Below are 23,096 nucleotides of genomic sequence, written 5' to 3'. Positions count from 1 at the left end.
AAACAATACATATACTGCATTTGGATTTTTACCTATTATTATAATTACATGGAATAGGTATTCAGTAAATATTTGTTAAATAAATAAATATTACAGTAAATCACCAGGGTAATAATATGCTGTCTTAAGGAGTCAGCAATAATAAGTATATGTTGATGATAAAGAGAATGAGTAATATGGTTTATTTTAGTGTCTATTATGTACCAGACACAGTTATAGGCACTGAGACTATAACAGGGAAAAATACAGACAAAATTCTTTTTCTTTTGAAGTTTACAATCTAGAGGGTGAAAGGGGAAGGAGACAAATAGACGAATAAACATACATACTATGTCAGACGGTGATAAATGCAATGGAAAAAAATAAGGTAGAGGAGAGAGATTAAGAGTGCTCGGGTTTGGTAGGGGAGGCTCTTTAAGACAGCACTGTGTATTAGTAAATTTTGCTATTTCCATTTAACAAACCTCTCCTAGACTTGAAACAGTAATATACTCTTCTCTCACACGGTTTCTGTGGGTAAGGAATTTCAGAGCACTGGTGGTTCTGAGCCTGGTGGTTCTGGCTCAGAGACTCTTATAAGTGGGCAGTCAAGATGTTGGCTGAGGCTTCAGCCATCTGAAAGTGTGAGTAGGTCCGGAGTTGGTTCCATCACAGGCTGGTAAGCTGGTTCTGGCCTTTGGCAGGAGGCTTCAGTTCCTCGCCGTGCGGACCTTTCCATCGAGGTGCTTCATGGCCTCAGTGCATGGCAGTTTCCTTCCCTTGGAGACGATCCCAAACACATCAAAGTATCAGCTCAATGTTTTTTATAAGCTGGTGTCCAAATCATGCAAGTAGTTTCCACAATATTCTGTTGGTCACACAGGTCAGTCAGGTTCAGTGTGAGAGGGGACCACACAAGGGTATTAGTACTAGGAGGCGAGGCTCACAGACAGCCATCACAGAGGCTGGCTACCACAGGGCTGCATGGTCTCTCACTCTCCTTCATGCTCATTTCATCTCCAGAATTATAAGGGATAATAGTAAGTGTGTAAATCACCAATTTGGGGACAGTTCCCACAGCAGATGATGGGAAGTCAGGGACAGATACTCTGAAAAGATAACATTCCACCAGGGGGTTGGCCATGTGAGGGAAGGAGTGTCCAGGCAACAGAAAATAAATAATTGAGAGGCCCCAAAATAGGAGCATGCTTGGCGAATTGGAAGAATAGCAAGGTGGGTGGTGATGAATCGAAGGAAGAGAGCCAGGGCAATGTCGGTGATGAAGGCAGAGAGGTGGGGCCAGATAATGTTGGGGTTTAGAAATAATCATAACAACTTCCAATTTGGGGCACCTGGGTGGCTTAGTCGGTGAGGCATCTGACTCTTGATCTCAACTCAGGTCTTGCTCTCAAGGTTGTGAGTTCAAGCCCCATGTTGGGCTCCATGCTGGGCATGAGGCCTACTTCAAACAAACAAACAAACAAACCCAAGAAAGTTTCCACTTTTCTTTGAGACTTACTTTGAGAAGTCATTGAAAGGACTTATCTAACCATTGGAATGACATAATTTATTAGACTTATATTTGAAATGTCTCAGTCTGGCTGTTCTGTGGAGAAAAAAAAAAAACTGTAGGGAGGCAAGAGTGGAAGAAAAAGAGCAGTGAAGAGATTGCTTTTATATAGTCCAGGGGATAAACTGGGGGTGATAGAGACTGATAGAATTCTAGAAATGGATTGAAACTACAGTCACCAAGATCTACTTATAGATTGGATATGAGCTGCAATGACAGAAAAAAAATACACTGAGAACGATTTGTAAGGCTTGGCCCAAACAACGAAATGAGCCAAGTTGGTATTTACTAAGATGGGGAGGAGAAGGAGGAGGATTCGTGGCTTGTTTGGCGGGGAGGGCTAGTGTTCTGTTTGGAAAGCTTAAGTTAATTTCCAAAGGGAAATATAGGTTAGATAGGTATGTCTGGGGTTCAGAGTTTGACTAGATGTATAAATCGATGAGCCATGAACATTTAGATGGTATTTAGAGCCAGCAGGCTGAGATCATCGCGGGAGTGATAGGTAGAGGGGTATCTGGGTGGGTCAGTCAGCTAAACGTGAGACTCTTAATTTCAGCTCAGGTCATGATCTCACCATTTGTGAGACGGAGCCCTGTGTTGGGCTCTGTGCTGACAGCATGAAGCCTGCTTGGGATTTTCTCTCTCCCTCTCTCTCTGCCCCTCCCCTGCCCATGCTCTCTTTCTCTCAAAATAAATAAATAAACATTAAAAAAAGAAAAAGGGGTGGTACACCTGGGTGGCTCAGTCATATGGGCATCCAACTTCGGCTCAGGTCATGATCTCACGGCTCATGGGTTCGAGTCCCGCATCAGGCTCTGTGCTGATGGCTCAGAGCCTGAACCCTGCTTCAGATTATGTGTCTCCTCTCTCTGCCCCTCCCCTGCTCTCTCTTTCTCTCTCTCTCTCCCTCTCTCAAGAATAAATAAACATTAAAAAAAAGTGGTAGGTAGAGAAGAGGTTCAAGAAGAAAGCCCTAGGACATTGTAGCATTTGTAAGTTGGCAAGAAGAGGATCCCTCAAAGAGGCTGAGACTAAGGGGCCAAGGATGAAGAAGGAGAGCAAGGGTGTGTTGTCCAGAAACCGAGAGAAGAAATATTTCAAGGAGGAAATGAGGTTATATGTGTCAAATCCTGCTGATAATGAAGAGAAAGAATAAAAACTGATGACTGGATTTGATCATTTAGAGGTCATGGGTGACTTTGATGAAAGCAGAGAAGTGGTATAGTACCTAGACAGAAATGTGGGGACCACAGAGACATTTTAAGATGGAAGCATGTGTAAATGCTGATGGAGAAGATTCTGTAGAGAAAGAAAAGTTGACAGCGCTGGAGAAAGGAGATATTTGCAGAACTGAAATTGTTGAGTAGGAAAGAGGGGGTGAGATCTAATGCACAAGGACCAAGTTCATTGTTTCAAAAGCAAAGACAAGGAATATGGCTACAGCTACAAAAAGTTAGTAGATTTGTGGACAGGGATCGTATTTTGTCTCATTGAAATAAGAAGCACTCAGCTGATCTTGCAGAGGGTAAGGGGTTTGGGAGGTTTGAGAAGACAGAAAGTGTGGAATATTTGTTTAGGACAGCACGCTTGCTAAAGCGCACAACTGGCAGGCAGTGTTGAGGGTCAGCCTGTCGCTTGTGGTCGTGATTTTGCAGAAAGAGCAGTCGGCATGACTGTGTCTTCCTTAGTTGCACAGGTGCAGGTGAGGAGTGGAGAGAAAGAGAGTCAGATGTGGTCAAGGATGGAGTTTTTCAGGTAGTCATGAGTGAAGGAGTAATGAATATGGCGTTGGGGGTGTTTGGCAAGGGGCGCTTACCATGTCGATCACGGAATTTGAGCCGAGTGTGAAGAAAAGTGAGGCTGTGAGAGGGGGAACGAACAATGGAAATGATGTGCCAATATTGTCAAACACTGCTGGAGTTGGGGTGTGGGAGAACGAGCCGGTGGGAGGTAGGTGGGGTGTCTGAAAATGGGGTTTTAGATGAGATGCCCTTGTTGGTAGTGATTGGGACTAGGGGCCGAGCACGGAGAGGGTTGTGGCCGAGGTGAGCTGGAACCAGATCCTTGCTGGTGACGAGTCAAAGCTTGGTAGGCTGACGAGTTAAATGTAACTTCCATATGGAGTATCCCCAAGAATCCCCAAGAATCCCCAAGAATGCTCTTGTTGACGGCTCTAAAACCTTGAGTAAATGGAAGGCAGTGACTGTGAGTTCTGTGACAACAATAATGAAAGGTTGCCAGGTACCTTCTAATGCTAATTTTATGAGCTTGGCTATTTCATTCAATCAGTATAGGTCTCAGTATACTTGTGCAAAAATAGGAAAGTCGGTCTATGTCATCTCCAAATTCCCCCTGTTCTAGGATTCAACAACAGATTTCAAAAATGTATGTAACCATCTTGGAAGACTCTTCTGTTAACTGGAGAACAGCTGACCTGTATTTCCAGCTTTCCGACCATATAAGGAAATCTATTTACTTCAGGTTGTAATGTATGATCTTGCTAATTTGCAAGGGCATTTTCTTATAGCTAGCAAGTTAAACAAGGGTCTTGTTAGGTTGAAAGAGGTAGAAGGTCAGGGAGGGAGGGGGAGACAAAATTCAATTCTACAAGTGTTTATTAAGTACCAACCCGGCGAATTTGGAATTAACGTTGTTGGAGGTTTTACCATTAGAGAGAAAATTGCATGACTGTTAGTTTATGAAATGAGTCAACAGGGAGTCTTCGGCCCCAGAAATCTAATTGAGTGAACATCCCCACGTATTATCAGAGAGGATTCCCTCACTCCTCTGTCCTCCCTTGACCTTGCCATCATCCTGCTGTTAAAGCACTTTCTCATCGCAAAGTCGTAATTTGGTTTCTTCTCTATCACCCTGTCTGGAATTGGAAGTCCGGGAGGGAAGGATTGTTTGTTATCTTAAAAGCTTAGAATCGCAGTGCCTGATACACTGACCACTTGATAAATGGCTCATCAATTCAGGATTGAATGATAGATTGAGTGTATGAATGGAAGCAGGAGCCATGCATTTATTTGCTTCAGTGTCTGTTAAAAAATGACCATCTGACAGGTTGTTGTTCACCGTACAGCTTAGGAGTTTGTTGTAGATATTTAAAGTATACATCGGGGGGCACCTGGGTGGCTCAGTCGGTTGAGTGTCCAACTCTGGATTGTGGCTCAGGTCATGGTCTCACAGTTTGTGAGTTCAAGCCCCACGTCAGGCTCTGTGCTGACAGCATGGAGCCTGCTTGAGATTCTCTCTCTCTCTCTCTCTCTCTCTCTCTCTCTGCCCCTCCCCTGCTCCTATTCTCTCTCTCTCTCTCAATAAATAAATAAATAAGCATTTACAAAAAAGTATACATTGGAACGAGAATGTGAGGAATCACATGACGAGGCTGAGAGGGTGGTTGGCTTTTGCTAAATGGCATCCCTTTTTCACTCTGGGATTTTGATGAATCTCACTCTGGGATTTGATGAACCTGGCAATATCTTCCTTGCTCGTTCACACGCCTTCTGATTTCAACTTGTGTTACCCCATCAAAGCATTTCTAATAATCTAGGTCTTTTAGAAACTCTGGAGCCCAGAATCCTCAAAAGACCTAAAGGAAGAGTTTTGAGAACCTAGGCTCTCTCTTGGCCTTTTCTTTCTCTGTAGGGGGCTCTGGCCATGGTCTCCTGCAATGGACTTTGGTGAGTCAGGGCACAAGGGGAATGGGGGGAGACTCACTGTTTCCTTATTTCTAACGGATAAAGTGTTATTTTTTTTTATTGTATCGTATTTCTTTTTTTTTTTTTTTTAAATGTTTACTTTTGAGAGAGAGAGGGGGAGATTGAGAGTGCATGAGTGGGGGAAATGGAAAGAGAGAGTGGGACAGAGGATCCAAATGGGGTTGCATGCTGACAGCAGTGAGCCCCATTCGGGGCTGGAGCGCACGAACCCTGAGATCACACCCTGAGCTGAATGCAGTTGGACGGTCAACCGACAGAGCCACCCAGGGGCCCCAATTTAATTGCATTTCTAACTGGACGCTGAGCCATTTGCCCTAGCCCCGGAAATGATCAGTGAAACTCCGACGTGAACTCTGAGCTGGCGCTTGGTTTTTCCCGAAGTCTCTCTGCTGACAAGCCAGGCCTGTCCTCCATGCCCTGGATGGGTGAGGTGGCCTCTGTTACATGGAGTGGGAATTCACCCCGGGATGAAATCGTTCATGGTCTCGCCTTTGCCTGTAGTCAGCTAAGAGACTCTGGCAAGTGGCTTCCCTCTGGGGACCTCGTTCTCTCTTCTCACCTGTAAGATCAAGGGTTGACTCAAGAGGACCGGGATGGTCTTTTGCAGTTCTCACTTCTGGAATGCTGTGGACTTTTTCTTTTCCCCCCACACCGGTCGTGGTTGTTGGCCCTTGAGGGAGCTCTGCCTAGACACTCCCTTCTCGAGATAACGTTTCAGTTGTAAATCTTCTCCAGGCTCCACTTCAGTCCTACCGTTTGTATCTCTCACGTCATTGTTTTCTCGGTCACATCTACTCTGGGTTGGTTTGCAAACCTTCTGGCAAAATTGAACTCCACTCGGCATACGCTTATTGAGGTATTAATCCGAGCTACGCGCCGGGGACCCAGAACAGGAAAAGCTCTGTCCCCCCCCCCCCCCCCCCCCCCGGGCTCTCACAGCTTGGCAGAAATAATGCCAGTTAGCTTCTGTGCTGTGGGTTCCATTTTAAAGATCTTAGGTGCTCACGAACATTACCTGTCTCCCCCGCCCTGCAAATTTTATTCATGAATTGCCAAAAGGCTATCAAGAAGTTACCGGAAGTATCAGTGAATGCAAATGGCGGTGAACGTTTTTCTCTGCTTTTTTGGAGCAAAGACAATATGCACCTTCCACCTGGTGTTAATTTAGCTGGACTATTCCGCTCCGCAGGACTGTCACCTTACTATGACTCTAGTTTTTAGCAAAGGGAAAACATTCAGGAAAGAGGACAGTGTTCACAATTCTGAGGACTTGGGGTTGAAAGGAAAGCAGTGGCTGCGAGCTGTGTGGAGCCCTGGGGCCCGCCCGGTGGTGAGGGAGGGAGGTCACCCCCGCGAGCCGAGCGAGAGGCGCAGTAGCTCCCCCTAAGAGTGATGTTACTGAGTTGCTTTGCTGACATACTGTTTGCCCATTAAGGGTGTTTAAAAAGCAAACTCTTAGCTCCAGTTTTGCTCCAAGAGAATAAACTCTTTAGGACCAAGGGAATCTGTCCATTCCCACCCTCGGCAAGAGCTGGGCCAGACTCGGGGCCCGGAAATGGCAACTTCCTAAGTTTCCACGGTGAGGGTCGTTTTGTGACGTCACAGCCACAGAGTCTCCAATTGTCACATACTTCCTGTAAGCACGATTATACTTCCAAGGAAAAAGTCCAGTGAGTTTTGAACGGTCCTCACCTCTGCTCCTCTCCATTTTCTTTAATATTAGGGAATGGAGAACATTACATTTTATACTCTTTATAGCTGAAATTTGGTTACTCCTTGTTGATTTTTCGTAGGTTTATTGTCTGATTATTAATTATTGTTGACATTTCTCATTAATGAATGGCTATCCAGAAAAAAATTATATCAGTTTCGTATAGGATTTGTAAAACACTAAAAAACATGCTTGTTCTTAAAGACTATTTAATTAGAAAAAACAATGCATTATGGGGTGCCTGGGTGGCTCAGTTGGTTAAGCCTCTGACTCTTGATTTCGGCTCAGGTCGTGATCTTAGGGATTTGTGGGTTCAAGCCCCGAATCTGGCTCTGTGCTGACAGTATGGAGCCTGCTTAGGATTCTCTCTCTCTCTCTCTCTCTCTGTTCCTTTCCTGCTTGTGCTCTCTCTCTCTCAAAGCAAATAAATAAACTTTAAAAAAATTAAAAAAGAAGAGAAGAATGCATTTTAGGAAACACATCTTTTTAGTGTAATTTATCCCTTCTTTTACTACCATTTCTAACCTCTTATTTCCTCTCCTGAGTTGTTAGCTCTTTGAAGTAGAACATCATTTGGTTCACTTTTGTGTTCTTTCTAATTCTAAATGCCTATCACAAAGGAAGAATATGATGAATCTTGGTGAAATGTCGTGGATTTTATTATTTATTTACTTCTTTTAAAGAGAGAGAGAGAGGGCACAAGTGAGTGAGGGGCAGAGAGAGAGAGGGAGGGAGAGGGAGAGGGAGAGAGAAAAACAGAGAGAGAGAAGTGGGGCTCACCCAGGGCTCGTGTTTTTACCCAAAGCTGGGCTGGTGCTCACCCGATGTGGGACTTGAACTCACCACTGTGAGATCATAACTTGAGCCGAAGTCAGATGCTTATCGACTGAGCCACCCGGGCTCCCTAATGTCATGGATTTTAGAAAAACGCCGATATGAGCAATGAAACACATCACTGACCCATTTGTTACCTGACAAGAGAGGACAAGTGACTTGCCCACGGTCATGCAGCTAACAAGCAGGAGGGCCTGGATTCAAACTTAAGCAATTTGGTTCCAGAGTTCCCCATATACAGTCAGGTATATGAAATAGTGTATATCCCTTCCGCCCTCCTGCTGCAGCTGATACTGTCTTCCTTTCCTTCAAGAGCCCTGGGTTTTACACGGGTGTCCATACCTCCTGCATGCAGCTCATTTACTAGGGGGCAGTTGATTTCACTTCCGGTTACTGAGATGGGGCATGTAGCTTGGGCCTAAAGTGACAATTGGGGTCCCCTTCTGTGGCCTGACTTACTGCATCAGGGATGGGCAGTAAGCCTGCAGACCATGTCTGCTGAGGCATTTCTGGGAGGGAAGTGTCCTCTGTCTTCTGGAAGAATTTTGGATGACCATTTTCTTTCTCTTTCCTTCGATATGAATGGGAGCAGGCAGCTGTGGATGGCCAAAGCAGGGCCACTGGAAGTAAAGCTGGCATTGACAAGGGCAGACAGGTGCAGAAGGAAACCTGGGTTTGGATGACATTGGTGAGTAACTGAGTCAAACCACCCTTGAAGCCAACCCTACCTCTAAGCAGTCAGTCATGTTAGCCATTCAGTCTCTTACTGTTTCAGCTACTTTGAGGTTTTTTTTTGCTTGTTTTTGGTTTTTTTTGACAGAGAGAGAGAAAGAGAGAGAGAGAGCAAGCACGGGGGGGGGGGGGGTGGCAGAGAGAGAGGGAGAGAGAAAAGAATCCCAAGCTGACAGCATGGAGCCAGATGTGGGGCTCGAACCCACGAACCGTGAGATCATGACCTGAGCCAAAGTCAAGGGTCTGATGCTCCACTGACTGAGCCACCCAGGCATCCAAACACAAATTTTTTTTTTTAATCACTCAGTGGAAACTATTCATGGCCATAATTTGGGAAGGTAAGATTTCGTGCCTTTCTCGAGAAGCTAACTGGTTAGAACCTTGACCAAGTAGAGTTGTTAAACTTGGAAAGAAGTAATTAGATCTCAGTATTTAAGAGCTGTGTGATAACTAGTTCGTGTTATATTTACAACTCTATATTCGAATAAAACCTAAATGTCAGGTGCCTGAGTACGAATATAAAAATATCAGAACCTGCTGTTACTGCAGCTGAACCTAAATTATCTCCCTTAGGGAAAATCAATACTTCTCTTTTAAGCCAAGCTCAGATTCCCACATGTACTTCCCAATGACAAGTAATAAATGGCCAAGGAAAATATTTTTTAAAAATACCTCTACAGAGGTTAAAAATTATGAAAAAATGCTACTTGCCTCTTATGAGAATTAGGAAAATCCTCCCTCAACTCCTCTCATACAGAGGATTTTACTTCTCCCCTAAAGTAGAGTCCACTAAATAACTTCTGGAATGGAAGTTTTGATTGTTGGTGAATATAAGGACGAGTAATTCAAGGAAAAAGACAAATAATCTAAAGATAAAACCAGTATCTTGAAAGAACGTTTCTTTAAGATTTCAGTGGTTCTAAATTTTAAAGTATTTTTTAATGTTTATTTATTTGTGTGTGTGTGTGTGTGTGTGTGTGTGTGAGAGAGAGAGAGAGAGAGAGAGAGAGAGGCAGACCATGAGTGGGGTAAGGGCAGAGAGAGAGGGAGACACAGAATCCGAAGCAGGCTCCAGACTCTGAGCTGTCAGCAAGGAGCCTGACGTGAGGCTTGACCTCACGAACCGTGAGATCATGACCTGAGCTGAAGTCAGACACTTAACTGACTGAGCCACCCAGGCACCTCTCAGTGGTTCTAAATTTTAAACTAGAAGGGAAGGGCTTCTGTTGGTACTAAGCTAGCCTAGAGAACTATCTTTAAGAATAAATACCGGTTCTTCTTGGTTAAGAAATTTATAAGGGCCTCCTATTCTAAGGTCCCTGTTCTGTTTTCCCTTCTTTGGCAGAATCTACAGGCTTAATACTTTCTTTTCCAGCTTGGTAGACCACCTCCTCTTTCTTGACCTCCTGGCACTGTATCTTGAACAAACAGAATTATAAGATGTTTATTAAAGTTGGGGAAAAAGTAACCGTTTTCTGCTCTTTTTTGTGTATCAGAAAGAGCAGGGGGTCCCAAGGTATCTGATTATAATGGATGCAGTATTTGGAGCCCTGTATTTTAATAACTAATTATTAAGGAAAAATGGTTTGATTTTCAAGGTCCCTGGACTGGAGAGAGCTCAAGCCCTGGCTGCAAATCGTTTGCCTTGAAGAGACATAAATGAGAACCACAACTGCCAGAAAATAAGGTAATCTCTAGAAATGCCTTGATAAATTAAAATGAAAGATAGCCCAAGACGTCAGCCCTTCATACCCATTGAATGCTGTGCTCTCAGTCAGCTGATAAGATTTTAATTTATTTTATTACATTTTTTTGTGACAAAATGTAACATAACTCATTCATTTTGTCCACTAATCCTCTCTCTCCTTCATAAAAATGGCATACATGATAATGACCTATGTTAAAGTTATTGCCCACTGTGTGCAGTGTTACAGAGATCATCTACAAATAGTATGAAAATTGGTAGAAAATTAAACTATAAAGCATATAACTGCAGAAAGAGATATAAATCTTTAAATATTTGGGTTTCTTTCCCCTGCACATCTGTTATTTTAGCCACTTGAGCCACCTAGTGGTAATATCTGTGAAATATGATTTCTTACACTGAAAAGGAATATAAAAGCTTTTAACTTGTTGGGATGAGCACTGGGTGTTATATGTAAGTAATGAATCACCAGATTCTACTCCTTTAACCAATACTACACTGTATGTTAACTAACTTGAATTTTAAAAAATTAATTAAAAAAAGAAATAAAAGTGGTCGTATGGACTGAAAAAAAAACCTTTTAGCTGTTTCCAACTTAACAGGACTGAAGTAAGGAAAATGAATTGTAACCATTGTATACATTCAGATTTCCAAATTAGTGTTTATTAATAAATAAATTACAATTAATTAACAAAGTAAGCAAAGCATTATGTTTTTATAATTTGTTTTATAATATTCAATCTTCTACCAATTTAACATTAATATTTATTAATGAATTCATTTATTATTAATTTATAAATAAAAAATAAAGTATAAAACCATAACTCTTTGCTTATCTTGTTTCCTCTCGTAAAGTCCACATAGCCAAGAAAATAAAAATTATAGGAAATAGTAATTGATGGAAGGGAAATTTTCAATATGTATAACAAAGAAATAGCTATCAAATATTTAGTGAACTAAAAATGACTAATACATTTTAGAACTTGTTGTATTCACATGGAACCTTTAATAAATGGTCCTGGGTAGAGCCATATTTTCCAAATCTGTCTTCCGACACATCATCAGTCTCATTTCTTCTTACATTCTTCTTACATTCTTACATTCAAACAAAAATTAATTACCAATCTGCTTAGCGGTCCATTAGAAATATTCCACACCCAGGTTACACGGTGACTAATTTGAGATTTCTTTCACTGGGAATTGTGGCTCAAACTAAGTTTCCATGTTGGCTCTGTTCTGGTGTAATAACCTCCAGCAAAGCCAAATCACAAAATACTTACTAACTTCACGTGTTAGAATCCACATTCGTCTTTGCCTTGTTAACTTTTAAGGAGCTTTTTATTTGTTGTTCCAAGAATGTCAGGTTCTTTGGTTTCCTGCTGTCTTAAATTGCCATATGTCTCTAAAGACATTTGTATGTGTTTATGTGTTTTTAAAAATCAGAATTAGCACAAAGGAGTGATAAATTTGTTTTCTTCGAATTCACCAAGCTTCCTGCTTGGTAGGATTGCAAAGCCATAGTGTGAAACCAGCAGGGCAAATGTTCTCTCTTTTGGCTGATCCAGTGTTACGTAAACTCTGACCACCCCCCATCTCATCTGGTTTGCATTAGGTGAGCAGAAGACAGGTTGATTTCACGAGGGGTCCTGGAAGCAAAGGTGTCTATGGAAGGGTAGAGGAGTGAAGAGTGTCAGCCTGAGAGCCGATAAGATCTTTAAGGGATGATTGAGCAGAATGAACATGAAATAGGCTCTAAAAGAGGAGAAGCTTCCCTGATGTATAAGGCATCCAGGCAGATCTGGTGGGGGGAACGAGGTAACAAAGGGAGGATTGTGCTCTAAGCGAGGGGGTGAAGGCCTATTCTTTTGCCTTCCCTTCAGGGGATACCATCTTTCTGGGCAGAATGTGTGCTTGGGGAGTAGACATGTTGCCTAGGCTGGGCCAGCCAGAGAATTTCCTCAGGCATTTTGAACTTGGGACCAGTGAGAATGAGTCTGACTTGTTCTCTGGGGTGAGACTCGGGAGTTGTGTGGTACTGCTTGCTGCTCTGTGGAGAAAATCAGCCTCAGAGAGGAGAGATAGAAGCCAAGATGCAGACATACAGGACAGGGAGAGAGTCTGAACCAAGCTTCTTGGAATGCACTTCTCCTTTTGCATCAATTAATTTGATCCCCACTCTTTCTTAGCTCCTTAGACCAATTCAGATTGGAAGATGTAGTGTTCGTGAAATAACACAAGTCCCAAAATGAACTTTAGAACAGTAAATAAAGCCATCCAGAGAATATGGAGGAATAAGACTTTCCTTTGTTCTGCATTTTTCATGTAGAAGGGTGGACATTAGCTAAAGCTATGGTCTGCTGGTGTTCAGTCTGGTCTTGATTCCCCGCCCTGTTCTCATTCTTCATTGGCTCCTTGAATGAACTTCTTTTCTCTCATGATTTTAGCTCTCACCCATGTGCTTGCTAATGGCTCCTGAATTTTTTTATATTAAATATAATTTATTGTCAAGTTGGTTTCCATACAACATCTAGTGCTCATCCCAACAGGCGGCCTCCTCAATGAATGGCTCTTGAATTTGTAACTCTATTCTTGAATTCGTTCTTGAACTCAAGAGCTGTCTATCTAATTGTGTATTGGGCGTTTCCTCTTAGTTCTATGGAAACCTCCAAGTCAGTGCATCTAACAAATAAACTCTTCCTGAATTCTTCGTATTCCTTGGGACAGAGAGTGGTATCACTATCTACCTGGGTGCTTAAGCTGGAAACATATGAATGAATCATTTTTGACCCCTACATCTTATCGGTCAGTATGATTTTTCCACAAATCTCATTATTATTCCTCACATGCATCTCTTTCTCTCCACCCTCACCATTAGGTCCTTAGTCAAGAGCCTTAGTATTGCTTGTGTGGCTTATTTTAATAGCCTCTTCCCTTTTGTCCCAGCCTTGAGTTATTCACCACTTGATATCATTCTTCTTTCTGGAGTTAACTTTCTCAACTGAAGATCTCGTAGCGTCATTTAAAAAAATCTTTCATGACATCCCTCCCCCCCCCGCCGCTCCCCCCCCACCCCATGCCAGCCAAAGATCTGTAAGTTCTTCCATATGGTTTTTCCTCTTCCTCCAACATGATCTTTAGCCAGTCCCTTCCTGCGATTGTACTTCCCAGCCATGTGCGTTTCTCCCCAAATGGGCTGTGCCCTTGCTTGTCTCAGTGAGTAGACTGCTCCTTCTGTAGAGACTGATTGCACAGCTTCTGTCCGCATGGCTTCCCCATTCAGCCCAGCCACTCCCCTCTTCAGAAAGGCTTTCTTAACCTTTCTACTCTGTGGATAGTTCTGCTACAACACTTATCACAGCCTCTTGCTATCATCTGCTTACTCCCCTGTCTTCCCAAATGTGCTGTGAAACTCCTTGAAGCTAAAACAAGCACCTGGATATCTAATGAGTAAACAAATAGAGTCTTTTATCCAACCGATGAATTCAAAGGTGAACACAGCCATGAACCATTTACCAATTACTCTGCTCGGAGTTTACACTCTGGGCGGCATCACTTCTGCAGCAATAAATAAGAAAAATGAAGGTGGCAGTGGTATGTTAGTATTGTTAAAAGCCTGCAAAGGAGGAGCCTCCTGCCATTATCTGCCCACTTCTAGCAGAACAGATTGGTGGGTGAGAATATGAAATATGGTAACTTGAACTGGCATAAGCGAGGGTGGGAGAAAGGCAGTCATTTCATTCTGATAGAGGAAAACCTACATAGAGACTCTGCTCCACTGTTAACTTTAAAAAAAAATTTTTTTTTGATGTTTATTTGTTTTTGGGAGAGACAGAGACAGAGGGTAAGTGGGGGAGGGGTAGAGAGAGAGAGAGAGAAGAATCTGAAGCAGGCTCCGGGCTCCATGCTGTCAGCACAGAGCCTGATACAGGGCTCAAACCCATGAACCATGAGATCATGACCTGGGCCACCCAGGTGCCCCTCCACTGTTAGCTTTTTAAACGGCTCTAATGAACATTGGCAGGTATCTGAATGAACAACCTTGAGAGCTTTTGATTGCCCAACAAGAGACTGGAAAAGGCCTTTCTAGAAGCAAGAGAGAAGAGGAGCTATGTGGGATCCTATGAAGGCTCAAACAGAAGCGTAGATACCAGCGTCCAACTCAAAGGAGTTGGCCAGGTAGTTGTTTTCAGTCTGTTTCCTGTTGTTGGCTCTGTTGAGGATTTTTCTGTCTTGGTAACATTTCGCAAAAGAGCATTTGCCTTTCTTTGTAGGTCAACTAAAGTGGTTGTGGGATTTTTGCTCCTTTTCTCCTGGGACCCCAAGCCAGCTGCACTACCTGTCGGAGATCCCATGGTCTTTACCCTCCACAAAGGGGAGCTAGAGACACGTTTGAGGGACATAAAACAAGGGATCTATCCTACCATCAAACAGAAAATTCCGGGAACATTTGTTTAATACCAACTCAGAAGTTGCTTCAGAATCTCCATAAGAAAGGGGATTGGGGGCACAATTTGTTAGTAAAGGGGAGTGGAAAGGGGTTGAAGGAGACATGGAGATTATGGATTGGTAGGGTCAAGCTAAATCCCTCCAGAGCCCCCTGTTTGTGTTACTATGGTAATGGTTCTCTCACTAAATCGTGCTGGACATTGTGGGAAATTAGAACAACAAACAAAGCAAACCACTTGATTAAAATGAACCCTGCCCTGAAGGAAATTGGAGTCCAGCCGGGAGAGACAGAAAAACTAACAGCTTTAAGAGACTATTAAATCAGGGGTGCCTGGCTGGCTCAATCCGGAGAGCATGCGACTCTGATCTCCGAGTTGTGAGTTCAAGCTCCATGTTGGGTATGGAGCCTACTTAAAAAAAAAAAATAACTAAGAAAAAAAATTAAAAATAAAAAGACACTATTAATTAACCCAAAACAGTTTTCTGGAGACCAGTCTGTGCAACTGATTGACCAGGAGTTCTGGTCTTGCCGACACCATTAATCCTTCCTGGTCCCAGGTGCCATTTGATATCACTTGGTGGTCATTGTGTCTGCTCTGTGGTTAAACATCAGTAGGGATGATTCTGGGTTGTGGGCATGGCTGGGCTTTCAGGGCAGCAGTGGGGATTCCAGAAATCTCTGGGTCACTGAATGCCCCTTTCTTCAGCCCAGTGTGGGGAAACTGGGCTGAGAGATTACTGGGGATATGGACACCCTCCCGTCACATCCCTATTTCCTGAAACAGGGTTTTACAGTCTCTCCAACCAGTCTTACCTCCTCATCTCATGTGTTTTCCTCTCAGAAAATGAGAGCTTTGCTTGTTTTGCTCTGTTTGAGACCTGAGATTGGGCACAGATGAAGACACTTGCCAATTTTCAATTGCATTATATCTGAATTTACATTATCCTGGGGCATGATTATCAAGGGAATTTTCTATAATAATATTCTCTTTGAGTTGAAAGAAATCAGAGTACTGCCCTGAGGAGAAAGAATTGATATATAATTATTGTATAAGGTGGATGTATGAGGATAATAATACCCAAGGATCATTGATTCTTTACTATATGCCAGGCGTCGTTTTCAATTATTTATTTGTGTTATCTCATTTATTCCTCACAGTGGCCCAGGGAAGACTGCCCTATTATTATCTCCACTTTAGGATGTGGAGATTTGGGTATAGAAAGGTAAAGTAATTTGCCCAAGAGCACGTAGCTACTCAGTGGCAAAGTTGGAGGCGGAAACTCAGCCAGTCTTACTCTGGATGCCATGTTTTTAACCACAATGTTATTTTGAAGTGAAGAAGTATAGGTTGTCTTTTGTTTGGTGATGGGGAGGGGGTTGCTGTAAAACTAGCTCAGATTCACAGCTTAACCCAACTTCAAAGCTGGACGGTAATAACTAAAATCTGAGTAGCTAGCTTTGTTATAAATGAGAAGAGTGCCATTGGGGTAGGAAAACCCTGCAGACACTTGGAAGTTTGATTTCTCATTTCCAAAAAAATTCCAATTTGATTTTTAAATATTTATTTTATTTTTGAGACAGAGAGAGACAGAGCATGAGCGGGGGAGGGGCAGAGAGCAAGAGACACACACACACACACACACACAGACACACACACACACACACAGAATCCGAACCAGGCTCCAGGCTCCGAGCCATCAGCACAGAGCCCAATGCGGGGCTCGAACTCGTCAACCGCAAGATCATGATCTGAGGACTGAGCCACCCAGGTGTCCCCCGATTTGATTTTTCAACCTAGCCTCTTCTGTCTTCACAGAAGCATTTTGCAACTTTACTTGTTTTTTCTTTCCTTAAAAATTTCAGTTTTTCTCTCTTCATTTTTTCTTCTTTCCAAAATTTGGGTATGCCCATGACTACTGCATCATGGGGGAAAATCAGAGTGAACTACCTTTGGCTGCACCTGCTTCCTCAAGGTTTTTATTTTATTTAAAAAAAAATTTTTATTTTTTATTTCCGAGAGAGAGAGAGAGAGGGAGAGACAGCATGTGAGTGGGGGAGAAGAGTAGAAGAAGGGAGAGAGAGAATCCCAAGCAGGCTCCATGCTCAGCATGGAGCAGACTAGGGGCTTGACCCCATAACCTTGGGATCATGACCTGAGCCCAAATCAAGAGTTGGTGGCTCAACCGACTGAGCCACCCAGGCCCCCCTCCAATAGCTTTTTAGAAAGACTTATTTCTTCCTTCAAATTCCACTGCTTCAAGATTTGTCTCCCCAAGCTCCAGGTAATCTCTTTTCGAAGTTCAAAGGCATCTGTCATTTTCATTGCTTCTGGCTCTTTTAGCTTCTGTGTTACCGCGAGATCCAGCTCTTCCGCTTCTCTTTTTCTTTTTTTCGCCTCTCATCTTCCTCCTACCCACTCACTGTGGGCTTGTCCAGGATGTATTTCTGAGAACATTGCTACTCTTTTGATGCATCCTTCCCTTTGAAAAGGTCATCCATTTTCAAAGTTTCCCCTTTCCCTTTCACACAGGTTACTCTGTATCTATCTTTGTCTTAGTAATTTCCTCTTGCCCAAATGTACTCACTTCCAAGCGCTTCCGGGAAATTTCCACCTAAGGATTCTACCGCCACCATTTGGCTCAAAGTGAACAAGATTTGGTTCATAATCAATATTTCCCACGTGAGTTCTCCTGAGAACAGTAAACAGAACACACTTATGCAGCATGTACAGTAAGCCTGGAACCATTCCAGTTATCCTCTTTATTTCACAAGATGAAGGAGCTCAGCCTAGGGATGCAAAGCATTGTGCCCCCAGTTGACATGGCGCAGCTACCAAGTGGAGAAGCCAAGGTTCACCCTAGGCAGTTCTGAGAATCTTTACTCCCAGCCAGCCCTTGATATTTCTATGCCATGTTTTCTGATTTCCCACAGTCAAAATTGTATTCATCAATGTTCCTTTTCTTCCAGTCGAATTTACAGCTCTTTACTTTTCTTTCAAGATGTTCTTGTGGTCTGTATAAGTCAGGCTCTGCAAAGGCACAAATGGCCCATTCAAAACCAAACAGACAAAACCCAGTGGTATGGTTAAGGAAGCCAGCAAGGGCTGGGGGACCTCCCTGGGGCTCACACATTGGTAAACAATGCTATGGGAGTCCAGAGAAAGCTGGGTCTATGGAAGTAGGACCACCTACCAGTAAGGTATGGGGAGGTGGCAGGGAGGGGAGTGGAGAGAACAAATACCCCAACTCTCTCTCCTCATGGCTTCTACTTGTGCTTCATTACCTCACACCTGGATCATTGTTGCTCCCTCCTCAGTGATCTAACTTCGTTTCTCTCCACTTTATCGTGCTGCCCTATCACTAGACCCGTCTCTCTAAGGTGCCACATTCACTGTGTGATTTTTCTTCTCACAACCTTCAAAGGCTTGTCATTGCTTGCCAGTCTATTATGGACAGTGCTCCAAATCCTGAGTCTAATCCTTCTTTCAAATGTTGTGTTCTGTTACTCTCCTAGCACTTCGCTCCAATTGGCTTCCTCATTGCTGCCCCCCTTTCTATAAACATACCCCTCTTATACCTGCATCCCGTGCTGTGGCTCATATCCTTCCTTAGGCCTGAAATGCCTTCTTCGGTCTTCTATCCAAATGCTATATATCCTTCAAGACTCATCTCTCTGTAAACATTTCTCAGACCGCTCCTATATACATGGGTCCTTCTATCTTTCCAAGTTTCCGCTGAATTGTGGAAAACACCTTCCCAGTTAAGTCTTTTCTAGATGTTTTGTAAACATGTGCCTTGTCTCTCCTAACTGATGGGTAAAGATCCCCAAATCAAGAATATGGCCAATGGTTCATCAGTGTGACTCTTATTTTCTACGCTATAATAGTTTGAAGGGGTACAGTTAAAACAGTGTGGGGATGGTTAACATGCCAACAAAAAGTAATTTATGCTCTAAGCCCCTTGCTGTACAATCAGGGTGACCCCGGCTTTTAAGTCCCTCCCTCTCCCGGCAGGGTCCCCAGTGATCCCCTTTGCTGCTAGAAGCACTTGAGATTAAGTGCCCGGGGGTATCTCTGCTGTGTCCACTCTTTGCTTTTGGAGGCTGCAGGCCTACAGACCAATAAAATCGATCCGTGCTCTGTATGCATCCTTCAGCTTTCCTTCTGGAGACCGTTCATTTCACACGGTTGTCATTCTTCTTTATCCTTTTGGTATAAACCATCCTGTTTGCCAGCAGTTGCCTGTTGGGATAGGATTATTTGGTTCATACACCGAGAGAACTCCAATATACTGACCCCTAGCTAGTATTTCTGACCAAAATTGGTCCGTATCAACTTTTCCATCATTTGCTCAGGAAATCTCAGTGCTGGAGTTTTCTGTGAGCTCTTCTCAGACAAGAGCCCTCCTTGGAACACTGTGACATGCTAGGACATGAGTTCCCTTAATGACCATTAACAATTTATTCTCAAAGGACCTTAACATCCATCTGTCATCTACTGTGATATCTACAATATTGATTTTTTTCTCTTTGCTTTTCCAATCTCATACTGTAAGGCTCTAGGATTTCCTTTACCACTTCTAGGAAAGCTTAAAACTCGACCTTTTAATAGTTAAGTAGAAACAGCATAAGTTAGTGAATATAAATGGACTTCTTCCATTGGTCATTTGGATGGATTCTCTGACCTTATCTCTAGGAGGTTTTCTTATCTTAAATTTTTTTTCTATCCTCTTTCAATGAATGAATCCCCAAGATGATAGGTTCTTTGATAGCTTAATCAGAACTAGAGTAATTTAAAAAAACAATCCTAAGAAAAGCCAAAGTATTTCAGAGGGAGGAAGAATTTGTGTAGTGAAATATTTTCACAAGGGATATATTGGGTTCTTCCGAGTGACATATGTACAGTTAAAAAAAAAAAAATTCGGGGCGCCTGGGTGGCGCAGTCGGTTAAGCGTCCGACTTCAGCCAGGTCACGATCTCGCGGTCTGTGAGTTCGAGCCCCGCGTCAGGCTCTGGGCTGATGGCTCGGAGCCTGGAGCCTGTTTCCGATTCTGTGTCTCCCTCTCTCTCTGCCCCTCCCCCGTTCATGCTCTGTCTTTCTCTGTCCCAAAAATAAATAAAAAACGTTGAAAAAAAAATTAAAAAAAAAAAAAGAAGAAAAAAAAAATTCGTTGTGCCCATTACTTTTGGAGCAAAGAAATGCAACTTTTCTAATCTACTGTGGTTTGTAATTAGGTGATGAAAAGCAGTCTTCTCCAGATTCAGCAGCTGTTAGCTATCTAGATGTTTCTTTCTATCAAGTAAAAGCTATATTGCTTTTTTAGAGATGATCACAGAAATGAAAAACATCACCAGACTAGCTAAATCAAGACAGAGGGAAGGGGTGGGGTGGAGAATCATTTAAAAAAGCAATTGTGTCCATACAGGACATTCCTTCTGAAGATTTTGACATCACTGAGGAACTTCTCTGTCTACCTCACCTCTTATAAAATCACGCGATGTGAAAGGGAAGCCAGAGCTAGATGGGAACAGAGGAGGAGGTCTGGGCCATTTCCTTTGGTAAACACAAAGACCTTCTTTTGCTAGAAAAAACCCAGAAGCTGAACTTGGTGGGTTTGAGGGCTCGCAAATGCAACCAGCTGAAACTTTGTAAACATTTAGCATAAAACTCATTTTTAATCTCATAAACTTAATTTTTTCCCCTAGCATATGGGATGCATAAAAAGGAAATAAAACTTTAGTAAATTGAGCCTTACTTGTGCTTTATAAAAAAGAAATTGAATTGCTCTAATGGCAGCTGCAGCTGGCATTCAGCTTCCAAAAACCAGTGTAAATCTAGTTTTTAGTGCTTGATTTAGTAAACACTCAGCTGCAAACAGGCTTCAAAAACAACTCTGAATGCAGGGTTTTCCGTAAAGGCAGTTATGTAACCTCTGTGTGTTATGCCTTTAAAATATGTGAAGTCTAGCAGAAACCCTGATTGAGATATCTTACAATTATCCTTTGCTCTATATTTAAATCTGCATAGAGTTTGCTACCCATTGCACACAGAGCTCGCACAAATGGATTCTAATAGGCTGCATGCAAATCTAAATGGATGTGTTGTGGTCATTCATGCTATAAAAAAAGTAGAGTCCACCTCGGATGCCAGAGTTGAGTTTGACCCGTTGTTTGGTTATCTTATCTCCAAGTGATAGTCGCAGCCTGTGTTTGATTCTGCCCTGCTCTGGGCCTTGTCAGACTCCCGCACATTGAGGACCCAGAAGAAACCCCGTTTCGCATTCTGTTTAGCAAAGGCTGCACGTGCCCAGCTTGCAATGTTTGCTAAAAATAGAGAGAAAATCTTGTCCCTGACAAACAAGATGAAACGTCCAACTGCTTTAGAATCGACGCACAAATAACTGTTAGGTTTCTAAATGCCAGTTTAGCTTAAATCTTTCTTAGTGAACTGGGTTTAGTGGAGATTTTTGTGTTTCGGTCGTTGGCTTTCCAATCACTATATATTCACCGGTAGACAAAAGGAGGGTGGGCACCTCATGGCGTTTCTGCTCAGGGAATCTTTTCTAATAATTCTGGCTCGGATGGGCAAGGTTAGTCCTGGGAACAATTTGGAATTAGGATAAATTGGTGCCTCTTTCTTCCTCCCTTAACTGCCTTACAGTATCTCAGGCTTATTTTTAGCTGGTTGCCAACCACCCCTGTCTGAGGATTGCTCTACTTCTCCGGGGCATTTCCAATTTTAAAAGAGACCCTCGAATGTGGAAGAATCCCAAGACCCCAAATTTGTGTTGTTTGCAAGCCAGGATCTGGGGTTAATCTTCTGGGCAGAGGGCAGATTGTTCTAAGGCTGGCTCTCGGCAGAGTGGCTGGGCTTTAGAGAAGGAAATTCACATACACCCTCTTTCTTTTTCCCACCATCTGGTCTTTTGGCTGCCAGCGACTGGAGCTATTAAACAAATGGAGACTTTATGAAATTTGAAAACAAGACTGCTGCACAGCGTGGTAGGTGGAGAGAGTCACGAGTTCATGGTTCTACTCATGGCTCTGCTGTTGCCAGCTGAGTGACCTTAGGGAAGTCACTCAAACTCTCTGAGCTTCTGTCCTTCCTACCTTTCAGGACTGTGGCAGGGCTGAATACAGACATGAGAAAGTGGTTTGAAAAGTCCAGAGTACTACACAATTCTGAGGGACTTTGATTATTCAAGGCAGTGAGGAGTATCTTCTTATTCCCCAAGAAAGGGTAACCATTGCCTGTACCATCGTGTTTTAGAGAAATTATGTGAGCATGTAGTAGATCCTGTTATGCCTGTGGCTGACCTTTCTGGAGAAGATCTGATCCCTGACTACTGAAACAATTAAAAAAGGATAAAAGTGCTTCCGAAGTCACATGAAAATATTAAGGTGAAAACAGATGAGCTATTCTGGATGTAATCTATATTATACCTCTCTCCAGCCAGGAGAGATATTCAAATAATATTATAATATTACAATATATAATATAATATAATATAATATAATATAATATAATATATAGTATTTCTTTCTTTTTCTTTCATTTTTTACATACATCTTTTAATGTTTTATTTATTTTTGAGGTGGGGAGAGGGACAGAGAAAAAGGGAGACAGAGGATCCGAAGTGGGCTCTGTGCTGACAGCAGAGAGACCTGACGTGGGGCTGGAACTCACGAACCGCTAGATCATGACCTGAGCTGAAGTCGGACACTCAACCGACTGAGCCACCCAGGCACCCCTTAGCTTCTTTTTAATATTCAAAATTAGTCGCCTGAAAGGCTACCTGTTTATGTTAGAAATCCAGAATTTATTTTTATTTTTATTTTTATTTTTGAATTAAAAATCAGTAATTTATAGGCATATAGTTTAAACAGTTGAATAGTTTTATGGTTTGCTTCCCTCCCTCTCTGTTTGTAACTTTTTTTTTTTTTTTGAGACTCTTAAATACACAGAACAAACTGAGGGTTCATGACAGGGGCGGGGGAGAGGGGAAAATAGGTGATGGACGTTGAGGAAGGCACTTGTTAGGATGAGCACTGGGTGTTGCATGTAAACGATGAGTCACGGGAATCTACCCCCCAAACCAAGAGCACACTGTATACACTGTATGTTAGCCAAATTGACAACAAATTACATTAAAAATAAAATTAAGATTAAAATAAAATAAAATAAAAAACAAAAAAGCAACAAAACAAAACAAAACAAACCCCAAAGTTGAATAGTAATAAAAGAGCCATTACGAAATTTAGTTTCCTGACTTTCCCCTTCTCACTTCCCTTGTCCCCTTCCTCAAAGGCAACAGCTTTCAACCCTTTTAAAAGCTCCTCCTGACCTTTACAACTTTCCCAAGTTCTAAGAACGATGCATATATTGCTATCTCTTT

At 42.5% G+C, this 23,096-nt stretch overlaps 1 long non-coding RNA gene across 2 annotated transcripts in view; it reads left to right on the top strand.

Annotated features, from left to right (window-relative positions):
- Positions 1-8,400: 8,400 nt before the first annotated feature.
- The window catches only part of LOC109256896 (uncharacterized), a 36,299-nt gene continuing 21,603 nt past the window's right edge, over positions 8,401-23,096 (top strand). The window contains exons 1-3 of one of the 2 annotated variants that reach the window (XR_008419591.1): positions 8,401-8,507; positions 10,150-10,238; positions 14,278-14,427. This is a non-coding gene — a long non-coding RNA (uncharacterized LOC109256896). Of the gene's footprint in view, positions 8,508-10,149; positions 10,239-14,277; positions 14,428-23,096 lie in introns of those variants that run through there. The other variant, XR_008419590.1, reaches the window with a different exon arrangement.

This window comes from Panthera pardus, unplaced genomic scaffold, assembly GCF_024362965.1.
Source record: "Panthera pardus isolate Hobbes unplaced genomic scaffold, ASM2436296v1 HiC_scaffold_6, whole genome shotgun sequence".
In the NCBI taxonomy this organism is placed as follows: domain Eukaryota; kingdom Metazoa; phylum Chordata; class Mammalia; order Carnivora; family Felidae; genus Panthera; species Panthera pardus.
The sequence above is the reverse complement of the archived record's forward strand: the minus strand, read 5'-3'. Positions and strand labels throughout refer to the sequence as shown.